General features: G+C 44.5%; 1 protein-coding gene across 3 annotated transcripts in view; it reads left to right on the forward strand.

Annotated features, from left to right (window-relative positions):
- The window catches only part of SGK2 (serum/glucocorticoid regulated kinase 2), a 402,530-nt gene that overhangs the window by 131,387 nt on the left and 245,729 nt on the right, over positions 1–25,414 (forward strand). The gene's annotated exons all lie outside the window — the stretch shown is intronic.

Raw genomic sequence — 25,414 nt, forward strand, 5'->3', positions numbered from 1 at the left:
GGACTTATGGAAGAAGCCAGTAACAACTCCTGCAGTGAACAGGGCAGTGGCGAGGAGGCATAGGGGCGCACCAGGAGATCCATTTTTTCTATCACAACATCCAACTCCGGAAAGCTTAGTAGTCCAGGCGTCATGTTCTGCGAAGTCTGCTCCTGGGACATTCCCTGGAGTCCCAACTGATAGGGAGTCCAAGAGGATGGAGCAGGCTTCGAAGAAGATCTTTTCATCATGTAGTATGGCGCTTAAGGCTACTAATTCTACCTGTATGCTGGGCAGATACGTCCACGCCCTTATGGCCCCCTGCTAAAGAAATGGTAAAGGAACTGCCACAGGAGATGCAGAAATCGTTTGGATCCCTTTTTATGGATGTGCAGGCTGATTCTCAACAAATTATGCAATCTGGCCTGGATATTTCGGATTCCATGGCCAGGGCCATGGGAACATCTGTGGCTACTAGGAGGCATGCCTGGTTAAGGTCCTCTGGTTTTTCTTCGGATGTTCAATCCACCTTAATGGATCTACCATTTGATGGGGAAAAGTTGTTTGGGGACAAGGCAGACTCTGCCCTTGAACGGTTTAAGGTCTGTCGGGCGACAGCTAAGTCCTTGGGCTTACAGACCTCTGCTACAACACCTTATAGACCTTTTCGCAGGTTTCGGGGGTTCACTCGAGGCTCTTCCTTTCGGAGGTCGCAGTCCTACGCCCAGCAACCTGCCAATCCGCCCTATCGTGCCTTTAGAGGGCGTGGTAGGGGTAGAGCTAGAGGGCCAGCCCAGCAGCTGTCATCTTCGTCATCCTTCTCTGATGGACAACAGCAGAAGCAGCCCTAGTTTTCCCCACTTTATCATCCATACTTCTCCTGTAGGGGGAAGATTGAGTCTTTTTCTGCAGAAATGGAAGTCGATTACAACAGACTTGTGGGTGCTAAGAATTGTGGAAAAGGGCTATGCTCTCCCCTTTCAGGAGTTCCCTCCTCCCTTCCCCAGCCCCGTCCCTCCTTTTGTTCAGAAGACCATCTTCTGTTGTTGCAACAGGAGGTTGTCACCATGTTGGGAAAGGGCGCTACAGGGTTGGTGCCGTTGCAGGAAAGGGGTCAGGGGTGTTATTCAAGATATTTCTTGATTCCCAAAGTGGACGGTCGTTTACGGCCGATCCTAGACTTGAGGATTTTGAGTTTGTTCCTCAAGCAGGAAAAATTCAAAATGCTGACCCTAGCGCAGGTACTATTGGCGTTGAACGAAGGAGACTGGATGGTGTCTGTCGACTTGCAGGACGCGTACTTTCATGTTCCGATAATCAAGTCGCACAGGAAGTATCTCCGGTTTGTGGTCGGAACGCAACACTACCAGTTTGCGGTCCTTCCGTTTGGACTTAATTCAGCACCTCTGTTTTTCACGAAGGTGATGGCAGTTGTTGCAGCCCATCTGAGAAGGAAGGAAGTAGCGGTTTTTCCCTACCTGGACGATTGGTTGATCAAAGCCAAGTCTCCAGAGCTTGTGTTGTCTCATCTGGGAATGACAACCCAGTTGTTGTTCGATCTGGGTTTTTCTGTAAATGTGCCCAAATCTAACCTGGAGCCCTCTCAATGCCTCCTGTTCATAGGGGCAGAACTGGACACAACAATGTTTCGGGCCTACCCCCCGCCTTAGCGGGTTCGGGACATTCAGGCGCTGATTCCGTTGTTTCAAGTTGGAGCAACAGTTCCAGTCCTCAAGGTCTTACGCCTGCTAGGTCTGTTTGCTTCTTGCATTCTGTTGGTCACTCCTCTCGCTGGCATATGAGGGCTCTTCAGTGTTGCCTCAGCAGGCAGTGGTTCCAGCACAAAGGGGATCTCAGGGATTCAATAAAGATCTCCAAGGACGCTGTAGCGGATCTTCATTGGTGGACAGAGGACGGCAACCTTTCCCAAGGAAAACCGTTTTCACTGTGACCACAGTGATATCGGATGCTTCTACTCTAGGGTGGGGAGCTCATCTGGGGGACCTGGAGATCAAGGGTCATTGGTCTCCAGCGGAACAGATGTTGCATATCAATCTGTTGGAATTGCGGGCAGTACGTTTGGCGCTCAAGGCCTTCCTCCCTTCCCTTCGCGGTCAGTCAGTTCATATCTTAACAGACAACACTACCGCGATGTGGTATATAAACAAGCAGGGAGGAGTAGGGTCGTACCTTCTCTGCAGAGAAGCTTTGCGGCTCTGGTCCTGGGCTCAGGACCATCATATTTGCTTAATAGCGAATCATTTGGCCGGAGTTCTGAATGTACGTGCGGACGGTCTCAGTCGTCACTTCTCGATAGATCACAAGTGGCGTCTCCATCCAGGCCTGGTCCTCCACATCTTCGGGATGTGGGGTACTCCTCAGGTGGATTTATTCGCCACTCGAGAGAACGCGCATTGCCCGTTGTTCTGCAGCCTCCAGTATCCGTTGCAAGGGGCATTGGGGGGATGCATTTCAGATGTCCTGGAGCGGCCAGTTACTTTACGCGTTTCCCCCCCGTACTCCTGATTCCTCTGGTTTTGAGAAAAGTTCGTCAAGACCGGGCACAAGTCATCTTGGTGGCACCGGACTGGCCGAGAAGGGTATGGTATACAGACCTGCTTCAAATCTCTCAGTGCCCTCCGCTCCGTGTCCCGCTCAGGGCAGACCTCCTCTCACAGTCGCAGGGGCAGGTTCTACACCCCCACCTCCAGAGCCTGCACCTTCATGTCTGGAGACTGAACGGGGCAACCTGAGTTTGTTTTCTCTCCCACCGGATGTAGTGGATGTTATTCTATCGTCCAGGCGACACTCCACTAAATCCATTTATGCCGGCAGGTGGGCAAAATTTGTGGGTTGGTGTGGGGAGAATCAAAAAGATCCCTTGAAGGCCCACCTTTCTGATATTCTTTTGTTTGCTCTTAGTTTAGCAAGGAAAGGCTGTACGGTAGCTACGGTTAAGGGTTATTTGGCGGCTCTGTCGCTGTTTCTTTGCCTTCCGGATCAGCCTTCTTTGTTTAAATCTCCAATTATAAATAGGTTTATTAAAGGTTTAGTGAATAAGTTTCCTCCCACGCCCTTTCACATGCCTCAGTGGGACTTGAATCTGGTATTGACGTTCTTGATGGGTTCGCCTTTCGAGCCCATGCATTCAAGTCCGTTGAGATATTTGGTCTTAAAGACTGTTTTCTTAATTGCGATCACATCTGCTAGGAGGGTTGGGGAGCTTCAAGCCCTTTCTGTTAAACCTCCTTTTGCCATGTTTTTCCCTGATAAAGTGGTGCTGAAAACCAGGGCGGCTTTTCTGCCAAAAGTTGTCACTCCTTTCCATATCGGGCAGTCTATTTCTCTACCCTCGTTCTACCCTCCTCCTCACCCTTCTAAAGATGAAGAGTGGCTCCATAGGTTGGACCCTAAGAGGTCGCTGAGTTTCTACCTGGAGAGGACTAAAGACTTTCGCTTGGATGATCAGCTGTTCATAGGGTATGTTGGACAGTGAAAGGGCAGAGCGGTCCAGAAACGAACACTCTCCAGGTGGGTCATCTTGTGTATTAAGATTTGTTACTCTCTGGCGAAGAAAGTCCCTGCTGAAGGTATCAGGGCCCATTCTACTAGGGCTAAGTCTGCTTCCTTGGCCCTAGCGAGAGGAGTTCCGTTAGTAGATATATGCAAAGCGGCAACTTGGGCGTCCCTCCATACCTTCGTAAAACATTATTGTCTAGACTCTGAAGTGAGGAGGGACAGTCATTTTGCTCGTTCGGTATTGCAAGATTTCTTGGTGTAATCAGGCAGGCACCCACCACCGAGTGCGGTACTGCTTTGAGACTCTATTCATAAGGTGAGGAATCCACAGGTAGTTGTATCCATCAGAAGAACAAGTTACTTACCTTCGGTAACGCTTTTTCTGGTGGATACACTAGCTACTTGTGGAGTCCTCCCGGTCCCTTCCGCCTCCCCGTTTCCTGCCTGATTTCACAGTTATCTTGCAGTACTTGGAAATATGTTTATTTGTATATATGTGTGTATATATATATATATGTATGTATGTATTTTAAGGTGTCCATGTAAATACATTGGTTCAATGGACAATGTTATTGTGTCTGTATATATATCTTTCTTTACGGTTTTTGATGGGTTGGTTCTCACCTGTTCGCCTCAAAGGCACGTAAAAAATGAGGTGAAACTGACGTCAGTACGCCGACGAGGACCTCTTATTGGCACGTGACGTCAGACGGAGTCACGTGGAGCCGTGCCATTATGACGTCCTCGTGGACAGCTAGGAAGAAGACTTTCCGTCTGATGCTGACGCAAGGACGAATTCATTAGGTGAGGAATCCACAGGTAGCTAGTGTATCCACCAGAAAAAGCTTTACCGAAGGTAAGTAACTTGTTCTTCAAAGAAATAGCACCTAAAATTTCATAGTAGCAACTTTTTTGTATACTTGCATTTTTTCCTGAACATTTTATTTTGAAAGCAAAGAATCCTCACTTTTGCTTACAATCTTCTACAAACATTTGCATCTAATCAGAGAGCATTATGCTTCACCTCATATTGCTCATATTGTTTAACTTTTTTAATGTATGTACTTTTTTTTTTTTTTAAACTGGAACGCCTGTCAGTAGTGCGGTGTGACCTTAAAAGGTTTATTTACAGCACTCACCCTAATAATGAAATTCGCTTAACCGTAAACTGGCAGCTAAAGGGTTTGTGCTACAAGGAGTTGGGCCTACTTGTCCCAAGGACAAACATGAAAACTTGTTGCCCTTGACCCCGAACACTATGTCCCGGGCGTCGGGTGATGAGCATTCCACATCCCTGGTAATATCAATGTTGGAGTGGGTCAATTGAGCGAGGGTTTGGTTTTAGGAGGAGTGGTGGTTAGGGGGAGGGGTTGGTGTTAACGGCCTTGGTGTTGCTGCTTACAAAAAGTTGTGTAGCCATGTGCTAGGCACACTGTCGCACACCAATTTGTGACACATAGATCAAAGATTTTATTTATTGTAACAAACAACTTGAAATGTACCAGATTCTATTCCTTCCTCTTCACGCTTGTAAGATATATAGGACCATTTCCTTCAGAAAGACATCCAAGCTCTTATCAACTTATACTTGCGGGCAAAATTCATTATTAAACATCATTCAGCCTGGAAGTATTATTTGTATGACACAAGCACTTGGCTTTTTTAATATATCTAACTCCTCTGTTATTCTTTACCTTCTACATCAGACATATTATTGAATTATGCTACTGGGGCTTGATGCTGTAATATACACGCTAATTTATATTTTTTTCAACAGTCTGATAAAATAACTTTTTGAGTCTCAGGCCAATGAGGTTGTGATTGAGTGCAATCACAGTGAAATCAACAGAGATGAAACATTTTGTGGATAGTGAGGACGTTTTTTTTATTGCACTGGATCAAAGTCTGATGCTGTAAAATAAAATAAGTCCGGATTCTCAAAAAAGAGTGCTAGTGCTCACGACCTGCAACCACCAGCATAAATTAAAAATGGACTCTGTGCTCGATGATACATGTTGTCTTCTTTCATACTTTTAATATCTTTGATACAAATCTTTGGTACTTGTAGTGTCTTGCATGATTTAGAAAATAATTATTGTGGCTTCCAGCACACTCCTTATCAGTGTGAAGTAATTGCTAGAATAAAATGTAATGAAAGCTTGGTTTACAATGTTGGAGTACATGCAGAGGAATAAAGACGTGATTTACAGCTCCGTGTGGCCTAGTCGTTGGGGGGTACCGAGGCTGGGGCGAGGCTACAACTGGCGATGAAATAGGGGACAAGTAACGCAAAGAAGAAAATGTGCTCTCCTGGAGAGTTTTTTTGTTGTCCAAGCAAACTGCTCATTGTGCTCATAGTGCCACATTTGCCTTCATCAAAGTGCTGAGTAGGTTGGTGTATGTGGAGTCAAAGAGCAACTCCAACCAGTGTGAAGGGTGTGAATGGAAAGCGCTTCACTAAGAAGTATACGCATCATTGGTTGAGAAGCTACAACCAAGATCAAACAAAAAAGTACCGTGCTGCCATGCAAAATAACGTTATACATTGTACAGAGTGTTAACCCTGAAGGCAGATTCAACTAGGTTTACAACAGTGAAAGACAAACATATACCAAACGGTGCTGCAAGGCAGAGATCAACCAGTTGTGGAAAAAGAGACTGAGAATAAGAATAAGATAAGTCCAATATATAAAAGGATCACTTGTTTACCTGAACTAAGCTGACGGTCATCACATCACAGTTGATGGTGGCCCCAAGAGAAGTGCCTGGAGTTGTGTTTACTGAGTGGGCCATATTTACAGCAGGCAGAAATTTGGCAGGCGGACGTTCTGACAATGGTGCCCTTGAAGGATGATCCCAAGACCACATTGCAAGGCCAAGGCAGGGGCATGAATAAAACTGATCCTGGTTTCAGGTCAGGGGGTAGGAATCAGGGAGAGCTCAGATCATGCAATCAGTAAGTTCCACACTGGATTACAATTCTGCTACCTTCCTGAAACCACCACCACCTTTTGATAACGCCAAAAAGCAAAATATTGGTGATAGATGGACTGCTTGGATAAAGACAAATGAAGTTCTTGCACTCAAAGAGACTGATAACAGAAAGGTTATCAAATATCTCACAAATATTGCTGGTGATGATGTTAAAGAAATCATATAGAAAATGCAGAGAACTGAAGTCCCACACAGTCTGATAAATAATGCCTTGAATCTTAAGTTCAATCCATACCAAACATTGATTATGTACTATACATTTTCAGTCAGGAACACCAAAGTTGGTGAAACAATCTAGGAGTTTGTTGAAAGACTCAACAACTTCATCAGACACTTTAAGTTTTAAGTTCAATAAATTTATTGACGAAGAAGCCATGTGGCTTATACTTATTGATGGATGCTTCTCCGATTCATCCAGGTGACGAATGCTAAGAGAAAGTTTTAGTCTGGAGCGAGTGTTGATGGCTGCCAGAGTTGAGTAAGGTGCTGAGAAACAAGCTGCTAACGCGGAGGCCGGAGGCGCCCTGAGTGAATGAGTCAGTCATGAGTGTTAAGTCATTCGAAACAAACTACTGAAGTTCACAAAGTGATGCATACTCATAAAATGTGTTTCAGATGTGGATTTTCGTTTCCATATGAAGGAGAATGTCCTGCTACTGGACAGATATGTAAAGGCTATGGTAAAGAGAACTATTTTGTGACTCTGCGTAAAGTGAAGGAAAAAAGTATGTGCATCACAGCGTGAAGATAAAATGGCTGGCAGAATGTTCCAGAAGCAACATTCGTGTGTGCACACACACACAGCCAAGCAACATCAATTGAGGCAAATAAATACTAAACATAGTCAGTTGTCACCTAAATCATTGTCAAACAGTTCTTCCCCCTCAATAGTGGGTGATATTAAAGAAAGTGAGTGTGCCATGCTGATGTTTACTTCAGAGAAATGTGCATATGTCAGACTGGTCACATTTGAAGAAGGATGGAAGTCAAACTAAAGTCGGCGTGCCAAAGCAACAATCATACAAACACTGTATAAAGATTACATTGAAAATATATGGATGTTCAATACCTTTCATTATCAACAGTGGTGCATCTATAAATATAATAATGTCTGAAGAGAAAAACCATAAACTGTCTACATTACCCGGCTTATGCCGCAAAAGGCCAAACTGTATATGTGGGCTGCATGGACGCCCAAGAAGAGTAAGAGTTGATTTATAGCGACAGTGAAACATCAGAAAACAAAGTTTCAAGTACTGATTCATGTGCTTCAAGGTAGAGCTGCAAGCGTCTGTTTGTGCAATTTCAACACAGCCGCTGGTATGGGACTGATTTCTGTGAATTACAACATGAATTCCCATTTACCTTCATTGTTTGATGGTTTAGGAAAGTTAAAGACTAAGAAAGTAAAGCTACATATTGAGGGTGTGCTTCTTATTGCTAAGAGACATAGACTAGTTCCTTTTCATTTACAAGATGCTGTTGAAAAAGAACTTGAATCATTAAGCATGATATTATTGAGCATGCCACTGGTCCAACACCATGGGTTTCTCAAATAGTAGTATTAGTAGAACCCAAAAAGGAGAGTGAAGGAACTGTTTGCATATGCGGTAGGCAAACCAAGCAACTGATCGTAAACTGCATCCAGAGAGACAACTGATGCCAACTTTGTGGGAGCCCTCACATTGCTGACATAACGCAGTTGAATGGTGCCAAAGTCTTCTCTCAACTTGATTTGAATAAACGTTATCATCAGTTGGAACTTGAAGAAAGATGCACCTACATTACAACCTTTTCTACCCATGTTGATTTATTTAGCTATAAAAGACTGTTGTGGTAGAGCTCTCACACAAGTATGTCAGTTGCTCAGTGATGCAGGTTTAACCTTGAATACAGACAAGTTCAGTAAGACAAACCTGAAATTCTTTGTCCATATCTTTTCTGATGGGAATATGACCACTGATCCTGCAAAAGAACAAGCTTTGTCAAATGTAGACCCCTACAAGATGTTTCAATGGTACGTCTTGCCATGGCCAGTTACTATTCAAGATACATACAACACTTTGACTCTGTTAGTGGTCCATTACAAGAGTAGACAAAGAAAAATGTTTCCTTTCAGTGGTCAGTAAAGTTTCAAGATAATCAAGCTCACCATTGAAAATGCTATGGAAATGGCGTACTTTATTCCAAATCTTCACACACAGGTTGTGGTTGATGCTGGCCAGGTTGGGTTAGGTGCTGTCGTTGCATAGCATAGTGGACCCCCAAATACTAGACGGCATAGTGTGACCTATGCTAGTAGACTTTTTTTCTCCAACAGAACATGCTTATTCACAGACTGAGAAAGAAAGTTTGGCTGTGGTATGGGCTTGTGAACATTTCCATGTATTCCTGTATGCAAAGTCTTTTATGCTGGTGACTGCTCATCAAGTTTGCTGACCGTCTTGTGAAATCAAAAAGCCAAGATGCCTCCTCACATTAAATGATGGAGATTAAGATCACAAGAATAAGATTATACAATTGTGCATCATCCAGGAAAGGACCAGAATCCCTCTGACTACTTTTTGAGAGTGCCTACAGAAGGTCACGGTACTCCATCCTGAGGCCTTCATTAATTTCTTTGTCAAGTCAAGTACACCAGCTGCTGTATTGTTAGCCCAGATTGTCACTGCTACAAGTCATGATGGTGGCCTGCTGAAGTTAAGAGCTAATTATCCATCTGTCGTTGAATTAATACATTTGACCTCTCAGTCATGATTGTGAATATCAAAAATACAAAAATGTCAGATGAATTGTCCATGACTCAGAGAGGAGTTATATTGCGAGGGTCCTGATTCTGTTAAGTCTGGGACAAAAAGTGAGTGAAATGGGTCACAAAGGATATCATGGTATTTTTGCCACAAAAAGAGCTCTACAAGACAGTTTAATTTCCATGCTTTGATGAAAGAAATGAAAAAGAAATCAAGGCCTGTGACATATGTAATTACCTTTCAACCAGAGTTACTCACCATACTCTGAACTTGTCAGAACCCCCTAAACATGCCTGGGGGATAATTGCCATTGATTTCTTTGGTACACTTAATAATTGACATCATCTAATGGTGATTGTAGATGCTGACTCTGTTGCAGATTCCTTATTTATCATCTGTAGTAACCTCTTGTCACTGAAGATGACATTTTATAGCTTCCAGTACCCAGATGTGTGTGTGTGTGCGTGTGTGTGTTTGTGTGTAACCACTGCACCGTCAGTATTTAACCCACAACACCAACTCCAAAGAGTCTTGTTCACAGCTGGTGAGTCCTTTTTGATATTCATTAAATACTACTACCACATTGAGCCCATTATGAGCGAGAGCACAAGTTTGTTACTTGAGATGGCTCTAACTAGAACAGGTGAATTTCTGTGGCTTTGTACATTTTAAAATGTGTGCCTAACTAGAATGTCCCTGTAACGTTTGTCTTTTTGTTTTTTTTGTGAATTTTTTTATTTATTTATTTTTTTAATGTAAAGTAACTTTCATTAATATACCTTAATCCAAACACCGCAGCGCACGGCCGCCTAATAGGCGGCCAGGCCCTGTGGCCAACCCCTACAACCACCCAACCCCATGATGCGTTTAGCCTTCGGCCGTGCGCAGCAAGGGCTGGCAGCCAACCCCTTTAAACACCCACCTTGGCCTTTAGCAGTGCGCAGAGGGGGTTGGCCGCAGGGCCTGATCTGCAACCAGATGCTGCGGCCACCCACCCTAACCACTTGGGCACCCCAGGACATAGCAAGAGCCGGGGTGTGGCGGTCCCTGGGGCCATCATAGGCTCCTCGAGGGTGGGGTGGAAGGGGGAAGTGGCTTCCACCTGTGAATTTAGCCCTGGGTAGGTGGTGGTCCCCGGGGTTGCGGGGATGTGAAACGGACCCTCTTTATTTTTTTTTTTCATGTTTGCCCCCAGGAGACGTTGGTCCCCAGGGCTGCAGGTCCCTTGTGCACCCCTCCACCTGGATTCAAATAGAAGGAAGCCCCGAGAGGTGGCAGTCTCCAGGGCTGGTGGGGCCCTTCCCACCCACATTAAATGACAAATAAGCCCCAGGAAGATGGCGGTCGTTGGGGCACTGAAAAGCCCGGAAGGGGGGGCCCTGTGCACCCCTCCTCCTTATTTTTAACTTTGCCCCTGGGACTTGTCCCATACGGGAGCTTTAAAACAAGAAGTAAAAAAAGCACGGGAGCATTTTGCTGGAGCAAAAAACATTTTAAAATGCTTTTCTGCCCAGGTGGGGTCCCTCTGGGACCTCAGCACCACCGGTAAGGGTTTAGGGTGTCCCTACTTTCACCACTTTTTTCTTTTTTCACATTTTATTTTAGTAATTCTGCTGAAGTGGAGTCCCAAGATGGCTTCCAACACTTCCTGGTGGAAGCATTGGCAGCCAGTCAGCTGTGCATTTCCTTGCACAAGCTCGCCTTACTCACGAAGTCGTTGCGGCCAGAGATAAACAAATTTGGATTTCCTTAAATTTTCTTAAAAACTACTGAACAGACTCACACCAAATAAGCAAAAGTACAATCTGCGTCCCGAAAGCTAGCTTTTTTCTTGGCCCCTACTTGACAGATCACCCCAAAACTTTCAGTGTGCAACAAAAATCACTGGGGTACTTTTTGGGTTGGGGGAATGTCGTGAAAATTAATCAAACAGTGCCAAAGAAATAGGATGTAAAATATAGGCAAGTCAAAAAACGCTTTTTCTATGGAAACATGGTCCTAACTAGAACTACCTAGTGGCAATCTGCAACTTTGATGCTAGTGTACAGAGGAAAAGTTTTTGTGTAGGATTATGTAGGCAAATTAAAGCTGCCCAAATACTGTCACGATGTTCAGATCTGTGCCCTAGGAGCATTGGCCAAGCTCTCATTGTGCGCAGTGCTGTAAGGAGTTTCTCCTTATCTTAACTCTGCACGTGGGCTATTCTGTGGCAGGTTATCAGGACAGCCACAACAGGATGATATTTTCATTTTTGGCAAGAACGCAACTGCATCCTCATCAAGCGCCATCTTAATTTTCCTTTCGTGAGTTTGGTTACCCGACCATGTAGAGGATTGTGGGGTGACTTCCTGTATGCCCGATGTATATTCCACATGCAGAAAAAAGTTGTAACTTGAATTTGGCTCATTATTTTCTTTTCTTTCTTTTTTTCAAGAATGTCATACATCCTATTTGTATTACTAATCTATATCCTACATTTGTAATATTTATTTTACTAGTTTGTCCTCCTTTCTTCCCAATCTAAGATGGCTGAAACCATTTCTTTAAATTGGTCACTTACTGTTTTTTTTTCCCTACCTATAAATGGAGCTCTACTCTGTAGACAAGTTGCATTGCAATTGTTCCTGAATTCTTGCTCACTTGCTGGACTCTTTTGACTTCTGTCTGTCTCCAGCTTTTGCTGTTACTCTGCTCATCTCGCTGTTTTGCCTAGTCAGCTGGAAGGTTTTACTGGCCTCCAGCATTTCACTTCCTGCTGGGTTACTTTCTGAAGCAGCTCCAGATGTAAACAGCCTTCTATTTGCATTAAGACGGCTTTGCAAGCATCAAGCAAAAGACCTCTTGAAAAGTGCTATCTGGAAGAACAAGTGTGCTTCAGTCTAATAGAAGAGCAAGAGTAAAGAGGTCATCAGAGTTTGGAGATCACAATGCTGCTTCCCAGGGTTGAGGAGCATTGGTAAAACAGTCTTTTGTGAATAAAGTCTGCCATCAGCACAAAAGGTGTCTGACAATATAGTTTTTTTGGTATGAGTAGGGTGTTGCCGGAGAACAGGCTGCAAAGCATTGGTTGATCTGTTGCAATGCCTCTGTTTTTTTTCCCAATGCACCCCAGGGTTGTTGGGAAAGGACACTGTTTTAGATCTGGACCGAGGAGTGATGGCAGTGTTCTGTGTGGATAAGTCGGCTGCTGAACGATCAGACCTTTATGTCCGAGTGGAAGTGGCCTGGTGGGGGGAGAAAGGAAGGTGGCATTGTGTGCTTTGGAGGGAGGAGAATGGGAGAGAAACAAGCCAATCAACTGTTTGGAACTCGAGCATCTGGTTCGGTAGGGAGAAAAAACTCCCTTGCTGTAGGAGATGATGGAGAAAAGTTGGAAGGATGTGACTGCTGGAGTGCAAAGCTGAGCAACCCAAATCTTTAGCTGAGTCAGTGTGGAGAAAGGTAAATTATCATTCCCAGTAGGGGAAATGTAATGGACGGAGAGAAGGTATAAGTGAGACAATATGCCTCCATGCTCAAAACCACTTCTCGAAACCTGCAGCTAGTGAGATTGCGGGAGGAAGCCGTGGAAAAATTGGGGACATACGGCCACAGTTTCTAAGCTTACCCTACCGTCTCCATGAAAATACACTGCACATAGGAACCCTTCCAATGGTTCCAGAGTTGAGCCTTTTAAACTGGATTGCAGCTTCATAGGACACTTTTTGCATGACAACTTGTCGTCTGAGGATCCTACGTGACACTTTGCAAAAGCCCATATGTGGTCTTTTTCATTTGTCAAACCAAATAGTTTTCTGAAGCATTTTTGATGGGCATCTACTGTATGTTCCATACCCCAGAATGTCTTATGTGCAACAGAAGTATAGGACCTTGTATGTATGTTTCTCTCTCTGGATACCTATTCTGTTCTCCCTCTACTGGGGTCTTGTTTTTCCTCTGCTCATTTTTTAGGTTGAGCGAGCAAGCGCTTCCGACCTGTTATCTATTCTGTGGGCTTTAACCAAACCTATATCATGCCCATCACTTTCATTCGTTGATGGGCTTTCCTTTTACATTTCCCTTGATGTCATTTGTGTCATTTGTGCATAAGTCATGCCTTTTCATGTGTTTAGCCCTCTTTGAGAGCACCGGCCAAGTTCTGTATTGTTACGCTTTGCATGGGTATCTGTTGACTTGGGGGACATATATATTTTTTTCTGTTCCTGCCACGCACCTAACTTGTATCTACACGGGTGCTGCACTTCATGTTTAAGCATGGTGCCAACTTTCTTGTTTACTTGGTTTGGATTCTGTTTCAGTGTGAATGCCTAGTGTGAAATTAGAAAAGTTGCCTTTTACTGTGGCCGAAATACCATCTGCTGAGTGGTTAATACATGGGGTTATTAATCTGCCTGTTTCAACACTTCAATTCACGTCCTGTTTAAAACACATTCCAATAGGCAGATATGAGAAGCTGGGAGATAGTTACATCCATGAGGTGTGGGAGCTTCCCTTCTCGTACAAATGCTTCAGTGGCATGAAAGAAGTCTTTCTTAGCGGTAGTGAATGCGAGACTTCAGTCAGCCACTCAATGGTTTGTTAACAGTTGTCCTTGCATGGGGCGTGTAACGTGTCTGCTGCGAACTCGGCTTGTTATCTGAAGGGAGTTCCAGTTCCCTTGATTAGACCTACGTTCCAGGTGCTTTCAAACGGCAGCTAGATCCTCCTCAATGGTGAAGACTGTTGTGGCATGCGGGCCGGAATAGTTTCCGTTATTTCGGTCTCTAAGGTCGTTACATGCTGCGGGAATGTACTTTTTCCCCCCCACTAAAATTAAGGAGGTAGCTGATATTTGGCCTCACATTGCTACTTCAAACGTAAATTTTGACAAGGTGAGCAGACTCAAGGCTTTACTGTTTCAAAAGCATGTGGCCCTTACATCTGTGCGCGAGACCTACGCACTTCAAGTGGCAAGGTCATCGGCAGAAATATAGTCCCTGTTAAATACAAACTTTCCGAGACACTTTGGTGAACTCGTGGGATGAATATTTAGTGCATCCAGTACAACTGGAATCGCACATTTTTTCAAATTGGTTCTGGTTTCGTTCACACCTTCTCCTCTGTATTCTGTTTAATACCATCGGCAATCCACTCGGCAATCCACTCAGTTTTCTCTAGTATTTTCAGGGGATTTCCGATAACTTTGGCTTTATTAGCTTGCATCCCGCTGTTGCTGTTTTTTGTATGCGCAATGGCTGTCCCGCCGCAACAAGGAGAAATGACGGCGCTCCCATCAGCGCAGCTGTATCATGAACGTATAATGCAGTATTGTGGAGAAACACTCCTAGAGCAATTGGAGTAGGGCTGGTCTTTGTCATTCAGACCGGTTTTGCATTGTGTGCAGCCCGTGTTTCGGTGCCTCTGGTGCTCTTTCAAATTTGCACTGGAAATCTACCTTTCAGAGCGGCGCTTGCCTACAGTGGACGCTGATCTGTTGCTTTACTCGCTGAGGTTGCGTTTGCTACGTGAAGCTACTTATGAGTTGCCCTTCCTGGAGGAGTTGTTCACAACTCATCACCGGGCACACCACAGGATGCCGCCTTGCTTGAGACTGAGGCTACAGAACACATCTGCTCCTTGACCCTTCGTGGCGAGGACTTCCAGGTTTTAACATAAGATCTCCTATTCTCCATGACTCAAAATTAGATTGGAACTTTTCTAAATTGACAATCCCCTCGAATTAGGTTTTATGCCACATGCTCATGTTTTAAATTGTTGTGTAGGATGCTTATGTGTCCCTTCAATTTGTCCGAATTGGCTTTGCTTTTATATATATCTTAGGCTGAGCTTTTTAGCAATCAAATTTAAGCTTTGGCTTTGGACTACTTTCAACCGACAAGGGGAGGGTGTTGTGGAGCCATTTTAGTTATCGCTCCATGCACATTGTTTTAACACACTAGGCCGCTGTTCACTTTAACCTAGATATATTTTATTCAGCTTTGCTTTATTATTATTACAATAACCATTTTTACGGTCTTGTTTTATTTTCCTCTAACTGTTTTTGCCTAAGCCAGCACTCTGTTCTCAAACAAGACATTCTTGATAACTCTGTGCTTCATTCAAGGCTGCAGCTCGGTACATTGCCGGTGAACGTGGTAGAAGTTTAGTCTCCAACATTCGTAGAAAATACACATCCTTACGAAGGGCTATTTTCTCCAAACATCAGCTGTGTTAATATATAAACACTTCCTTGTCCCTTACACGTTAGAGGGAGATTCCAGCCAGGGAACCACGACTGTGTGCTGATTGCTAAATGCTTCACTACAGATGCTAAAGCAAACCACAGGCCTTTGCTCAGGTATGGGGGTTGATGTCTTCCCAGGGGAACCTGAAAGGCAGAATTAGAGCTTAACCTGCTGTGCTCAAATTACAACCTAGATAGGAAATAGTCCATCGATCATAGTGACAATATGATAGCGTTGTTATTATGCTTCACTCTTCTCGTCACAATTTTACTATTGTCATGTTGTGTCATCCTGGTTATTTGCAGCTCACGCTTTGCTATCTAAGATGCAGTCGTTTTATTAAACTCATTATTAAAACATATACTGCCTCTGTTTGTCGTTTTAAATATGAGACTGAATTGTAAATGAGAGAAGCGGATGCAACCTGAGTGACCACGACTTCCCTGAGAAGCCTAGTATGTCATGCGCTCGGCTGCCCAATCATCACTATTCTTTGGTAGAGATGAGGCACTGCTAGTTAGCCGGAGCAAAACCCGGATTGGAGCGACAGGGGTCACTCGCAGTGGGTTGCACTCTCTCCCACACCACAGGCGATTCTGCCACTCAAAATCCAGTAGCCTCATTAGAATAATGAGTAGCCCACACTCCACCTGAAAGTATTGGAGGCTTTACATAAGTATCAGCTACATTACACAATGACATATTCATTTTTTGTAGTCACCTGAGTTTACGTGATGTTGACCTGATGCTGTGACTCGAACCCGGGCCCTCAGCTCCAAAGTCGGCAGCTCTAGTCCTTGCGCCACACCTTCTCCCTGTTCGAGCAAGTTTCCGTGGGGCGCATGAGGCATTCCAGTTCATTTAATTGTTACAGTGTGGCACGCCACACTTTGTTTACTAGCGACGCCTTTCTTTGGTTCTGCATGGCTCACCCACCTCCATTTTTTAAATGTAATTTTTTGTTTCTTTTGTCTGTGCTCCATGGCTACCATGGCGCTCAGAGCGTGAACTTGATCTGCGGCATTGGAGGGCTTCTCACGTTGTTCACACTGTTAACTAATAAGAGTCATTTCATTTTTCCTTTTGGCTTTTATTCGCCTGATCTGTAGGTTACTGGATTACCTTCTCAGATAATGCTTTGTAAATATTTATGTATTTTTTTTTTTTATTACTGCTAGCTCTTCCAGGCACATCGGAAAGCATTTTTCTTCCAGGTCCTGAGGTGTGTTGCCTGGGCAAGCTGTAGATGGGTGTCACTGTGTACAGTGTGGGAAACATAGGTCTCTGTGGAGTCAGAAGCAGAGGTAGGGAGCGTGGAGAAAACAAACGATCACCAGGACACACAGCACAGACCTCGGGGGACTTCATAGTTGAGATGTGACCTGGAGGTGGAAATACAAAGCTATTTTCTCTCCAGAAAGAACATGAATCGTCAGTTATTTTGACATTTTTACATTATATGCACTCTGATCTGCTTAATACATGTTATTTGCAGCAGGCATAATAAACCTCTGTGCTACCTTACAATGACTTCCAGCTTCCACTAGACAAAAATACATTCTCTAACCAGAAAAAACATTAATCGCCAGAGTTATTTTGACATTTTTCCATTATATGCACTTTGTGATTTGCCTAGTACACATTATTTGCAGCAGGCACCTTAACCCTCTGCACTACCTTATGATGACTCCAAGCTTCCACTACAAAAATGTACGTTCTCTCTTCCAGAAAGAACTTTAATCACCACAATTAGGGACTGATTTAACAGTGAGCTGAAGGGGCCGGGAGTGGCTATACATGGAATGTATAGGCCGATAAAATATCGTTGCTTCAGTATTTAGTGCTTTAACATTTATATGCAGCAGCCATAGTATTGCATCGCGCTTTAAAGCTATTTTCTGCTATGAAGATGTTTGTTTTGGGCTTCCAGGAATATTATTTGTTTGAGCGCAATATTACAACGTCACTATACACCTTAATAATTATAAAATTTGTGCACTGTGGCCGCTCCCGAACCCTGTGCAGGTAGGCAACCCCTGCTCATGAGCTGTTGGTGCAGTCCGTGTTGAAAACAGTGTGGTAAGGTGCTGAAACTGCGGCTTTGCCGTGGTTTTACTTTCCTATACTACTATTCAAGAGGGCATTCCAACTGTAATATAGTAAAGTTGGAAGTCAGTCTTCGGATTAGTATTCGTAGAGTTGTCCAGCTCCCCAGTTCAAAACGTGTTTCACTCATTTAGTTTGTTTCTGCTTAGCATTCTAGTACTTGAGGTTTTATTTTTATAACGTGATGCAAGCTGGAAACCAGCCCTTGGAGTAGTATTCATGAAGTTGTCCAACTCCCTAGTTGGATGTGTGATTCGCTCATTTAGCTTTGAATTCTGGGACTTGTAGTTTTATTTTTATTAAGTGATAAAAGCTATGAATAAAAAATAGAAACCTGACTAGATGAACTACACACGTTTGAGTTTGGAACGTAAGCGATGTGTGCGCGTATTTATAAAACTAACCTTGAGGAGAGCTTACAGTTGATTATGCTGTACAGTGGTCAATATTTTTTAAATATTTAGGTTAAAAACTAACTGAGGATCATTAGTATCGTGTGCGATGGGTCTCCTCAAGTATGTGAAAAATCATGTTTGTTTGTTCGACTCCCCAGACTGCAGTAAAGGGACAGTGATCAAGTAAACACGCATTCTTGGAGTACAATTATTTATTAATTGCCCCGTGGGCACTGTTGTCTGCACCATCTTCCAAGTATATATTTTTTGCACTTAGGAGTAGTTTGTGTTTTAAGGGCCCTGTTTAAAAAATATATATATATATTCCAGTAGGCCTACTAGCACTTTGGTTATATGCAGTGCCATTAGAATTTTGTGGCATAAAGGACCAAAGTGTGCATCAGGGTTGCCCAATAAATGTGACAAAAAGGTCCAGGTACGCATTTTTAATACCAATAGCTCCCATTCAAGTAAATGTGAGACCGATTGCATTGCAAATGCTTGTTTCTTCTTCTGGGCCTCTTCTATTTTGACTCCCATAGTCATAAGTCTAGATTTTTCGTTCACTCGCCGCCTTTCATTCGTTCTCTTGGTGTCTCAATCTGTCACTTTCAGCTGAGCTTAACTGCCTTCAGGTATATCATTTTCCCTCTTTTAGCATCCGTCATTGAGGGACTTTTTGGGTTTGTTTCTCTTTTGGTGTTTTTTCATTTTGTCTCACTTCAACATTGACTTCATCCTGAGACGTGTCAGTATGGGAAGCCGTTCATGTCAAAATTACAGCTCCCCATGTAGCACACCTCCAGAAATGCACAGCATTTTGCAAAATGAATGACGCACTGCAGAATGAATGTACTATCTGTCAAAATAAATATGATACCTGGCAGAGTAAATATGACTTGAACCAAAACAAATAAGAAACCTGGCAGAGAGAATATGCTACTTAGTGATTAATATGAATAACTCACGCTCTGAATTGAATAAGAGATATACTGAAATATATTTCGATCATACTGAAATTAATAGGGCCCTCACTGTAAACAATAAAGCAATCACTGAAACAAATACGATATTCATCAAAAAGAATGGGCCATTTTTTTAAATGACTAACATGTGCCAAGAGGAATATGACATGCATTGGAATGAATATGACTGATTGAAATGAATATAAGGTACTAAAATGAAAATGTATAATTCTGAAAAGAATTTAATGTGCAATGAACACTACATTTATCAAAACGAATATGGTTTGCATTGAAAGTAATATGATACACATTGATATGATTATGATATGTTTTGCAATGGATATGATTCAAGTTAAAAATAATATAATGTGTTATTATTAATGAGACACCCATTGAAAGGAATATGCCACATGCTAAGATGATTATGACATGCATTGAAATGAATATGAGCCCGTTTGAAATTAATTCATGTCTTAAACTGAATATGACCAATCCTGAAATCAATATGAAACTTATCAAAATGAGTATGTTATGCTATGAAATTATTGACACACATCAAAATGAATATTGCATATATTGAAATGAATATGACCTATGTTGAAATGGATATGACCCATGTTAAAATTATTATGGGCCTCGTTACGACCCTGGTGGCCCGTGGTAAGCTGGGGGTAACCCCGCCAACAGGCTGGCGGTGTTCCGCCAGCTATTATGACCATGGCGCAATAGCCACAGCCATACCGCCGGCCCCTCCGACATACCGCCAGGCTTCCGTCTGGCAGTCATAATCGCCAGGGCAGCGGGGCAAGCACCGCTGCCTTGGGGATTATGAGTCCCCGACCAACAGCCTGGCCACGGCTGTAAACACTGCCATGGAAAGGCTGGTGGTAAGGGGGACTAGAGGTGCCCGTGGGGGCCCATGCACTTCCCATTCACTAGGCATGGGCAGTGCTGGGGCCCCCAGGCACAGCTCTAGTGCGCATTTCACTGCCCGAATTTCAGGCACTGAAATGCGCTTTGGTGCTACTGCACCCGCTACACCTCAGCATTGCCGCTGGCTCTATTACGAGCCAGCTGCAATGTTGATGTGACTTTTCTGCTGGGCCAGCGGACGGTAACACTGTCGAAATAGGGAGCCAGATATACTGCCAGCACTGGCAGTATACTGGCGCCCGAAGCTTCGGCGGTCTTTGACAAAGACCGCTGAAGTCGTAATGAGGGCCGATGTCAGGTGTTAAGGGTGAATATGACATCCATTGAAATGAATATGACATTCATTGAAAGGAATATGACACATGTTACAATGAATATGACATCTAGTAGAGTTAATTTGACCCACATCAAAATTAATATAACATTCAATAAAATGAGTATGTCACTTTTTAAAATTAATATGAAACTATGTGAGATAAATGTAGCATGCTTTGAAATTAATAAAGCACATATCGAAATGAACACAAGTCATGTTTAAATGAAAATGGATTGCATTGAAGTGATGTTGATTTGCTTTAAAATCAACATTACAAATTGAAATTAAAATTACATATTCTGAAAGGATATGATCTGAACAAAAATTAACTAAAACTAATATATGCTTTTCACTATGTGCTGCATTTTGTTTCTGCTGGCTTTAGGACTCTGGGCACTTTACCGCTGCTGACCAGTGCTAAAGTGGAAGTGCTCTTCATTTAAATTGTATTGATTGGCTTATCCATGATTGGCATATTTGAATAACTGGTAAGTCCCTAGTATAGTGCACTGTGTGTGCCCAGGGCCTGTAAATCAAATGCTACTAGTTGGCCTGCAGCACTGATTGTGCCACCCACATGAGTAGCGCTGTAAACATGTCTCAGACCTGCTACTGCAGTGTGTGAGGGGGGCAGTTTTAAACTACCATTTTGCCTTGACAAGGACACCTACGTACCCGCCCCAAACCTTCCATTTTACTACATATAGGTCACCCCTAAGGTAGGCCCAAGGTAGCCCCATGGGCAGGGTTCAGTGTATTTAAAAGGTAGGACATGTACTGGTGTTGTACATGTTCTGAAAATGAAATACTGCTAAATTTGGTTTTCACTATTGCAAGGCCTCTCTTCCCTGCATGGTAACATGAGGATTGCCTCAAAATATTTTTTAAATGTAATTTACCATTGGGAGCAGATAGAGTTATGGAGCCGAGGGTCTCTGAACTCACAACTTTAAATTGTAATTTGAAAATGCCACTTTTAGAAAGTGGGCGTTTTATTGCTTAACCATTCTGTGCCTCTGTCTGGCTGTGGAATACACGTCTTGGTCAGGATGAGAGTTGGGCTGTTTGTGAATTCACTCTAGACAGCCACACAAGGGATCTGAGATGTGCCTTGCATATCCTGATGGGTCTTTCTGAGCTAGAGTGGTGGGAGGCGACGACAGTTGCACCTGAATAGGGCTGTACCTGTCCTTATACAAAGCAGTCGCCAATCCCCTGGAGTGTGTCTGGGGCCTGGGCAGGAAAGGCAGTGCACTACAACGACTTCTCTTTGATGTTTGCCTACTTCAAAGGCAGAAATGGGTTTATGTACTGGACCTCTGACCCCACAGATTTAGAATACCTTTGGAATGCGGACATTCTGTCAAGAAGAAGCACTGGATGCTGTAGCAGGGACTGCCACTGTGCCTGTTACTTTGCTGTGCTGGCCTGCTGCTTGCTGCTTCTGTCCTGGGAGTGAAAGAATTGCACTTTGCTTTCTACATTCTGCTTCCAAAGGTTCTCTAATGGCTTGGACTGAGCTTGCCTCTTGTTAAGAAGTCTCAGGGACATCAAAGACTTAATCTGCCAGCACTGGACTCTCTTGCTGAGTCCTGACCTGATAGGTGGTGCCAAATCCTGTTCCTGGGCACTTGGGAGTGAGTTCTGGTGCAACCAAGAAGCAACCATGTACATCGACTCCAGAGCGACTTCGGCACAGACACACTGTCCAACTCCGCACAGCTGCCTAGACCTACACCATGGTACCCACTGAGCACAAAGACAGAGACCGATGCCACCTCAGTGACACTAACACTCGTGACACCCAACTCCGACACCACTGTGGCACCTGTGGCACCATGGTGTGATTGTGACTGTGTAGTTCACGTCTCGTGTCTTGACCTGCTGGATTAATCGACCCCACCTTGTTGAAAGGAACCAATGCCTCGCCACTGATGCCGCATTACCTCCCCTGCATTCGTAAGGAACCAATGCCTCACCTCTAGCAGTAAGGAACTGTTGCCTGCCTTCCCCTGGTAGCAGTAAGGAACCAACACCGCACTGGCTCCAGTGCACCTCACCTCCCTGACTCCATGCAAAGTCTTTGTTTCCTCATTTTCCAAGGTATTGTACCTGGGGTCCCTCTGACTCTGTGACCAAACTCTCAAGTGAGTGGCGTAGGACTGTTGTGAATGACTCTGTCATGATGTCGTGATGGCCCCAGTTGGAGCTATTGTGCTTCTAAGCGTTATACTAAGACTTAGGGCCTGATTACGAGTTCAGCGTTTGGGGCGGCAGAATCCATGTTGGCAGTCCCAAAAAAGACTGCTGCGCTGGTGGTCTCCAGACCACCATATTACGATTCATACAGACAGGACTGCTGTCCACCAAGCAAAAAAGTCAGACCGTCAGCAGCGCAGATTCAAGTTATCTGCGTCATAACCATACACCAAGCCTATTACAAACACAGTTGCCATGGTGGTCCCTGCACGGCAGTCAGCCAATGGCGGTCAACCACCACAAACTAACAGACTAGTGCACACTGGATGAATTTTAAAAAAACAGGCCAAGAAGACTGGCAGTGGCCCTCCTAGTGTCATGTTAAGACTCTTTCCCTGGGGGGAGAAGATCTTGGCGATCCTGCATCCTCAGGGCTTGACAGGAATGCCTGGTGGAGTACAGTCTGGTAAGTCACAACACAAATAATGTCACAAAACTGCAATGTGTCCTGTTCTCTTTTGACAAAATGTGTACACTGCTGTTTCATGCATCGTCTACCTGTGTTCATGGGATGATTTCTGTATTCCCGCACATATATTTGCATGCCAACCTGTCTTTGGAATTGGACACATGCAACAGGGCTACATTTCATGTGGTGCCATAGACAGGAGTGTGTCAAGTGATTGTTGGCTCACATATACCCTCACCCGTCATTGCATGTCATTTGGCATGTACGACTGCAGTAGCAATGAGGGACATGACACGTAGGACTAGACTTTTTACACACAATGTGCATTTCCATAATGTGGCATCATGTGGCAAAGTGCACTGCACATGTGAAATGGGAAAGATTTATCTCACTGTTGGCATGCATCATGGAGTGACTTGCTGTTATGTTGGAATCACATGTGCTTGGGTACAACCATTCATCCATGGACATCTGGGTTTGCAGGACCAAAATGGAGACACGGATGTAGCTTCCCATTGGGAAACATGTTGATGGCCTTTTAAAAGTACTTGCAAATCTCTGGGCCACCCCAACATACAAAGGACTAATGGCTTCTACTGATGGAATCAGAATATGTCATTGCAAGAGATGCCTTACAGTAGTGGGGATTTCCCTGGGGCTAGCTGATTCATGTGTTGTGGATTTTAGAGACATATATACCTGACAATTTGCACATTTTGTCTACAGTGTACATTTCCATGCAAGATATGTAGTATTTCTGATGGATACAACTACCTGTGGATTCCTCACCTACTGTATTCTCCCCATGCGTAGCATTCGACGTAAACTTCTCTCTAGCTCTGCACGTTGGCGAGGATGTCACAATTGCCCGGCTCCACGCAGCTCCGTGTGATGTCATCGTGGCAATAAGAGGCCCTCGCCGGCGTGCTGACGTCGGTTCCTTTTTTTTACGGGCCTTCGATAACGGTTACTTCTCTGGCTACCTGTATCGTTCGTTCTTCAAAAGGGATATTTTGTTTTTTTCTCGATGCCGGCTCTAAAGAAATCGGGTTTCAAGCCCTGCAGGGAGTGTGGAGATCGGATGTCAGTGACTGACCCTCACAACGACTGCCTTTGGTGCCTCAGTTCGGATCACGACGTCCAGGAATGCGACTCCTGTCAGAAGATGAATCCGAAGGCATTGAAGGAGCATGGGGCTAAGCTATTTTTAGCTAAGTCAAAGAAGGAGAGGAAGCGGCACCATGGATCGTCCTCAGAAAAGTCATCTCAAAAGAAGCGGCGTCACTGTGACTCTCGGCATCGATCCAGGAGTCGGTCGGAGTCGAGGTCTCTGTCGTGTCGGCGCCGCAAGTCTTGGGAAGTGAGTCCGATGGTGTCCCCACAGCCAGTGACACCACAGACGTCCCCGGCGCCATCAGTCTTCGAGGTCGTGGAGCCTCAAAGTCATCTGGCTTCTCCAGTGTATCCAGGCGCACAAGAGTCCAGCCCGGCGCCGGCTCCACAAGATTATCCTTCGTTCCAAACTCCGGGTACGGATCCGGCAGCATTTCTCAATGCCACGTTTGCCATATTTCAAAATATGGCTCCGGGAGGTGGTGCGCCAGCTGGCCCCATCGGTCCCCTGGCATTTAATCTCAGCGTTCCGGCTCCATACAGGCCGACACCGTTTATGCCTTTCTATCCGGCTGGAGACTCTGGTCAAGCACCTCTGCCGGCGGCGCAGCCCTCGACACCGTTGTCGGAGGAGATGGAGCCTAAAGGTCGGATGGCGTCGTCGGATGCAGGAGCCTTGTCCATGGTGCTGATGGATCCATCTGCGGCGTCGGGTGGATCCGGGGATCCTATTGTGACGCCTTCCCGGCACCATTCACCGACGTCGTTGCACTCCATGTTGACGCCGGGGCTGGAGGCCAAGTTGAGGTCTAGGCGAAAGGCCCTTAGGTTGCTGGAAGAAAGGGAGTATCGGCAACCATTCCTTGAAGGAGAGATCACTGATCCGCAGAGTGAGTTCCCAGGACTGGATACTGCAAGTGGACTTGACACTTCTCCAGAATGGGATTTGGCCTCCCCAGGAGAATATGCGGAGTAGGCAGCCACTTTCCATTCAGTGATTAGGAAGGCTGCGACTTTTTTGGAACTTCCCTTACCTACAGCTCAGGTTAAGACCAACCTGTTGACGGAAGTTTTGCACCCTGCTACAGCCATGGCGGATCCTCTTTTACCTTTTAATGAGGCTCTTATGGAACCAATCGAAGAGATGTGGAAGAAGCCTGTCACCTCTTCGGCTGTTAGTAGGTCAGTGGCCAGGCGTTATAGGTCTGCGCCTGGGGACCCAGAGTTTTTGTCAAAACACCCTTCGCCAGAGAGTCTGGTAATGCAGGCATCCTGCTTTTCGAGGTCAGACCCTGGTTCGTTTCCTGGAGTCTCATCGTACCGGGAATCCAAGTGAATGGATCAATCAGCCAAGAAGGTGTTTTCATCCTATAGCATGGTGCTAAAATCTGCCAATGCTACTTGTATTCTTGGCAGGTATATACATGCTATAATGGATGCGGCAAAGACTGT

This window comes from Pleurodeles waltl, chromosome 7, assembly GCF_031143425.1.
Source record: "Pleurodeles waltl isolate 20211129_DDA chromosome 7, aPleWal1.hap1.20221129, whole genome shotgun sequence".
NCBI lineage: Eukaryota > Metazoa > Chordata > Amphibia > Caudata > Salamandridae > Pleurodeles > Pleurodeles waltl.